Source organism: Tupaia chinensis, unplaced genomic scaffold (assembly GCF_000334495.1).
Source record: "Tupaia chinensis unplaced genomic scaffold, TupChi_1.0 Scaffold149537_1, whole genome shotgun sequence".
NCBI lineage: Eukaryota > Metazoa > Chordata > Mammalia > Scandentia > Tupaiidae > Tupaia > Tupaia belangeri.
This window is the reverse complement of record NW_006209381.1, coordinates 1,741,834-1,748,529: the sequence shown is the minus strand read 5'-3', so window position 1 is coordinate 1,748,529 and position 6,696 is coordinate 1,741,834. Positions and strand designations below refer to the sequence as shown.

Below are 6,696 nucleotides of genomic sequence, written 5' to 3'. Positions count from 1 at the left end.
CCTGCTGAAAACGTCTGTGTTCTAATGAGACAGAAGAATGCCAGCTTTGAGGAATGGAGTCACCCCCTAATAAACAACATTGAACAGTTGTTTTCGGATCCAACAAAACACCATATTTCATAAAGAGTGGGAGTATACCAAGGCCTTCTGTGAAGAAGCCATTCAGTCTTCAGAAGAGCAATGCTTTAAGAGTTTCCAGAAAGCCCTAAGAGAGAAAGTGGAAATTAAACAAATAAATCATTTCTGTGAAATTACTGTCCAGGATGGAATCATTCTGATCACGAGAGATGAAGCCTCAGGAAGTTGTCATAGTAGAGGAAGTCAAAAATTTTCTGGTCCCGGGACCAGCAGTTAGTGTAATGGCTATGTCACTGGACTCCCACGTAGTCGACCGCAGTTTGAGTCCCAGACCTGGTGGCTTAAACCTACGCCGGGTGCATGTGCGTGCGTACCCAAGATCCCGAGAGGAGAATGGAGGAGAAGGGATTACGGCGTGGCCACCCACCCTGGGGGGTGATTTCCTGCTTTCTGTCTCTCTGTCTGTCTGGCGAGGGCACGCGCCCCATAGCAAAAACCTCTCAAAAAAAAAAAAAAAAAACTTCTGGTCCCCAAAGAAAAACCAGACAAAGATGCAACAGCCATATTTGAAGAAGGTGGTGTCATGGGTGATTTAGTGGACATGATGCGGGTTATGGATGCCTGGAGAATTCAAGAGAGTTCCCCTCACTGTGGCCCTAGGAGTTCTTATAGAATATCCAGCAGAATGCTGTCCCGAGGGAACCAGAAGTTCTGAAGATGGTCCCAGGAGGCTACTCAAAAGTGAATCACCTAATTCTCTGTGGAATGGAAGCAGGGTGATAATTAGACCCCATACAAGTTTAAAAACAGAAGGAAAGAAAACTTATCAAATGTGTTTACATAAAAGAATAAGGGGGAAAAAACACATTTTCCTGTTATTCCTTGGACATTTTATGATATGCATCTCAATTTTAATTTAAATGGTTGTAAGACTATGTGCAAGAAAATTTAAACATTGTTAAAGCAATGCTCATCTAATGCAAAGCAAAGATTTATGGAGGATACAAATTAATCAGTGCAAGACCGTCTTAAGTTAGCACCAGTGTCCAGGCAGCATGCCACAGGGAAGAATTGTGCTTCCCAATGACATAACAAGGTTTGGACAGAGAAGAAAACATTTCTAGGTAACTGAGAAAACCACACTGAAAGATCAAAAAAGAAAAAAGAAAGCACAAACAATACGTATAACTTAATTCCTTCTATGATAACCTCCACATTTAGTATTTAAGTGTCTGTAGTAAATATAAAAATGGTTGAAGTAAAAGCATAATTGCTGGTGTAGATTAATAGTGTGATACTGTAAGGAACTCGTTTTATTAACAAAGTTGACAAAAATAGCCAATGAAGTCAATTACAGGTCATACCCAACTCAGAATTAGAGATTTAGGTATAGTTTGACTAAACTCTATTTTTAAACTAGTGTGTCACTTTTAATAGTATAAGTTGCAGTGTCAAATTTAAATGGAAAGTATTGTAGATTTTTAGTTTGTTGGATGTGGGATATTTCTTTTTTTCCATTAATTTTTTAAGCATTTATATATATATATATATAAACATTTTCATTTATATTTAATCATTCTATATCTTTACAGTGTTCAACATGGTTTTTCCTAGCATAAATACAGTGCATATATCAAGTCAAAGACATCATATGCATTATCATCAACAGGTAACTTTTCACTTTTGTGTGTCTTCAATGTTTCGTTTGTTTGTTTTTCTCCTTATTCCCTCTTTCTCACCTCCTATTACCCACCCACTATTACCCACTCCCTCTTATACTGTCTCTAGTACCCACAGTTGTCCTTCCTCTTCTTACACCTTCCAATTTTTCAGTTTCTACCATAGAATACGTGCTTTTGGTATACATGGAGTGGGGATATACAATGCCTGTCTTCTATAGTCTGGTTTGTTTCACTTAGCATTAAATCTTCCATATTCATAGTATAAAATGTCAGGGAGTCATTGGGGTTTTTTTTCTGGCTGAATAGTATTCCATAGAGTACGTATAGGGTGTAGAATATTTCTAATCTCTCTTGATAAGTTGACTAGACTTTGAAAATTTATAAATCTGATTTTAGTGTAATGGAGAAAAGATTTTTTGCTTAGAATGTTTACAGTATTCACTTCCAGTTTATAAGAAATAATAGAATTAGGGACCAGCAGATGACATAATGGCTACATCGCTGGACTCCCATATAGTTAACCACGGTTTGTGTCCCGGACCTGATGGGTTAAACGCACGCTGGGCATGTGTGTGTATGTGCCCAAGATACTGAGAGGGGATTGCGGCGTAACCATCCCCCCTGGGGGGTGATTTCTCGCTTTCTGTCTCTCTGTCTCTCTCTGTCTGTCTGGCGAGCACATGCGCCCTATTGAAAAAACCTCTCAAAAAATATATATATACATATAGGATTAATAACTAAAAAAGAGAATAAAGAAAAACTATAGGGATATGAGTCTTTCGATCTATATAATCTAGAAGTTATGGATAATGATGTGTAAAGATGAGGATTGTCTGTTACTAGGAATTAGCTTTGGGACCCGCAGATGGCAAAATGGTTTAGTCACTGGACTCCCACGTAGTCAACTGCAGTTCAAGTCCCAGACTTGTTGACTTAAAAATGCCAGGGACCAGCAGTGGGTGTAATGGCTATGTCACTGGACTCTCACGTAGTCGATTGTGGTTCGAGTCCTGGACCCAGTGGCTTAGTGTGCATGTGTGCCCCAAGATCCCAAGAGGAGAATGGAGGAAAAGGGATAGTGATGTGGCCCCCAGGAGGGTGATTTCTCACTTTCTGTCCCTCTGTCTCTCTCTGTCTTTCTGGTGAGTGCTCATGCTCTATACCAAAAACCTCTCCAAAATAAAAAGATCGGTGTCATGGGCCAAAGTCTCTCCCTGCCCAAAGGGTTTCTTCCCCCTCACCCCCCAAAAAAATGCCAGTCACATGTGTGTGTGTACCCAAAATCCCAAGAGAAGAAGAGAATAAAGGAATAAAGGAGAAAGGCTTGCTGTGTGGCCATCCCCCCAGGGGGGTGAATTCTTCTTTTCTGTCTCTGTCTCTCTGGTGAGCACATGTACCGTATAGAAAAACCTCTCAAAAAAAAAAAAAGAAAAAGAAAAGAAAAGAAAAGAAAAGAAGAAGGAATTAGTTTCTATTGTTGTAAAAAATTCAATTTGTAGGGCCAGCAGGTGGAGTGTTGGTTAAGGCACTGGGCTCCCACATGGTCAACTGCAGTTTGAGTCCTGGACCTGGTGATTTGCTTTTTAATTTTTCTTCTCTTTCTGTCTTTCTATGATCACATTAAAATTTTAATAAATGAATAAAATTAAATAAATAATTCTTTGAAAAATAAAAACGATATTTCATTTGCTAGTCATTTCGTTTGTTTTTACTTCAGTAGTGGCCAAGAATTGTATTGCTACTGTGGGCTCAAAGGCTAAGACATGATGATGTTCCCAAGAAGCCCAAGCCTGTGACGAGGCAGCCTTAGTCCTGTACCGATAAACGAGATGGGCTTTTGTAAATACTTCCACTCAGTAAACTCTGAAACTGTCAATGAATGTTGGTATTTCAAAGACCATGCTTCGTTTCCTCTTTCAAGATATTTCTTGGTCTAGAACTGGCTTATAGCAAATAGAATAGAAAGTGGTAGGTAGAATTTGTTTCTTGGTTTTCTTATTAAAAGATAAATGAAGAGTTAAGCTTTTGTATTCAAATGAAACGTGCCTGATAATTCCAAAGGAGATTCATATGAGTCTGAATTCCATTAATCATTAAAATGTTTTCCAGTTTGAGGAGCTGTGACACTTGGTGACAACACAGAAGATCTGGTAATAGGGACTCACTCACACTGAGCACTTTCTCCAAGTTGGACTATTTAGCCCACACTTTCCATAATAAAGTTCTGTTTGGGTGCTGTTTTAAGAACAGAACCATCGATTAACTCATCACAGCTTAATGCTGCTTCTCAGCATTGAGAACACAAAGACCTCAGACAACATCCCAATGAATGCTTGGAGAACAATATACTCAGAAACCAGCATGGAAGCTGATCATTTTTACGAAGTTAGGTAAGTACTAAATTTCTTATTTCCAAAGTATTTACTCCACATAGAGATCCCAATAGTACTTTGTGTTTTACTCAAGTTCAGTAAAATGCTGAGGCCATGCTGAAGAACTAGAATTGGCTGTCTGCAGTTCTCATACACACATGGTAGATCATTTCACATAGAGCCTGGCATGTCTCTTAGCTGCTGGGACTTTCCATCTGCACAGAGGCAGAGAAGCCTCGTCAAAACCCAGGAAAGAACAACACTTGGCCTAGCTCTTCTAAACACATTCAGAACAGAGGGTCAATATCTATAGAAAAGTGCAAGTGAATTCATTAAAAATGTTAGTTCACAAAAACATTTGCCTCTCATTCTTAATCCCCAAGCCTGTGGCTATTCCATATCTCACATTCCAGAGGGGGAAAAAAAATCATTGAGACTGTGACTCAGGAAACATGCTCATAAAAATAAAGCCCATCGTTCTGAGTTCAAGAAGAATTCTTAAAATACACATTAGCATTTCCAACTTAAGAGAGCCAAGATGAGACTGCCTCCCAGTAGGGAAGGAAGTGACAGGTGTGTGTTGAGAGCTGGCGCTGGAGTCGGGCTGCTTTCTTCCCAAATCATGGGAGATGGCTTCTTTTCCACAGTGGAAATATACTCCGTGAGCATCAGCCAGAACCTCGGGGTGTTCAGTAAGTGGAAGCACATGCCTGGGACAATGGAGTGGTTTGCTGTGAGAATTAAGGGACTAGATCTTAGCTTTTCAACTTTTAAATACAACTTCCAGTTGTAGAACTTTTCCGAACATGAGCACTGACGATCTGCCCAAAGTTTTACTTTTTCTTGTTTTTTATTTTTCTTTCCTTTTCTTTTTTTTTTTTTTCTTTTTGGCATTCTCATTATTAGGGCATTGTATTGTAGCATGTGGTTCATATTCAATCTGACAAGTCATGTAGCGATTAAAAATTGGAATGCTTTGACAGCAGGGTGAGCATGAGCATCAGTTGCCAGTGTCGCTCCCATGATGGGGAAAGCCTGGCAAGTGACTAGGATCTGGTCGGGGGGGAGTCTTCGGCATCAGTGCACACAGCAGCGAGGACTGACGAGTCTCACCGAGACAGCACCTGGGGATGGCAGATGCACTGACCAGGTCCCCTTCACACCGGTGTTTCCCTTGTGCTGTTTTCCTGTACCCACGAAATGGAAAGTGAGTTTCGCAGTCATCCTTGTGCCATCCAATCTGCATCTTTCTCCTCCTAAAAGTAGCCATTAGTATGGACTTGGCAGACATGTTTATATTACGTAGTTTTGAAAATGTAAACAAGCCATCCAAATAAATATTCATATTTGCACACTTTTTTAAAAATAAAATTTGATCTACTTGCTTTTCTTTTTACATAACAGTAGAACCTGAATAAAATTCTGTCTGTGGATTGATATCCTTCTTACTCATTTTGCAATTGAAAAATTCTCCGATACATGGGACCAGTAGTTAGTGTAACGGCTATGTCACTGGACTCCCATGTAGTCGACTGCTGTTCGAGTCCTGGACCCGGCGGCTTAAACTCACGCCGGGCACGTGTGCATGTGTGCCCAGGATCCCGAGAGGAGAATGGAGGAGAATGAATTGCAGCGTGGCCACCCCCCCCGGGGGGTGATTTCTTGCTTTCTGTCTCTCTGTCTCTCTCTGTCTTCCTGGCAAGCACACCCGTCCTATAGCAAAAACCTCTAAAACAAAAAAAAAATTCTCTGATGCATGGGTGTACCAAGCGGTCTCCTATTGCTTGACGTCAGGGCCGATTCCATTCGTGGCTATAGTATACAATGCCACTATAAATAGCCATATGACGTTGTCATATTATATTTTGCCAGGATGTCTTTGGATGCGTTCTTAGAGATTGGGTGTTTAGAGATTGGGTTGCTGACTACAGCAGGACAGTCTGTGCTCACTCAGGATCTTTCTTCTTCTGGAGTCCGACTCCTCTCCATCCTTGTCATGGCCTGCCGCTGTAACTGGAGGCCCACCCTCAAGTCCCTGGAGCAGTTCTATCTTGCATGTTCAGAATGCGAGAAGCACCTAGGAATTTGCGTTCTTCCAGGGTGGCTTTTAGAAAAGGATAGGTGGTGCCAACGTATGAAAGTTCAGTGCGTATCCCACAGTCATCCCTGTGAAATCAGAAACGTCTTTCTTTCTGAAGACGTTGCCTGCACCTGAAGCCCTGACATGCACGTTCCCATCCCTCTCTTACTTCCTTACGGTGTCTCCCAGGAGCACTTCTTCCATTGCCCACTTGTACACGACTCTTCATCGCAGGTCTGCTTTTGGAGAACTAGGCCCAAGACTTCGAAGGCATGCAAGGGTGTGAAATAGGGCCCAATTCTTCTCACCGGAACATTATCATTTTATTGCACTTTCCCCTCAGCAATGCACACGTGTGCTCGTTTCTCCAGAGCCTCAGCAACAGAATGTGTTGGAAAGTGTGATGTGACACTTTCAAAGCAGATAAGCCATGTCACGTAATTCAAAGTTGTGGTTTTCAAAATCCTGAGGCTTATTTACATCT

General features: G+C 41.1%; 1 pseudogene; it reads left to right on the top strand.

The window, feature by feature from the left end:
• LOC102470322 (X-ray repair cross-complementing protein 5-like) overlaps nt 1-6,347 on the top strand; it is an 8,210-nt pseudogene extending 1,863 nt beyond the window's left edge.
• Nucleotides 6,348-6,696: the final 349 nt, after the last annotated feature.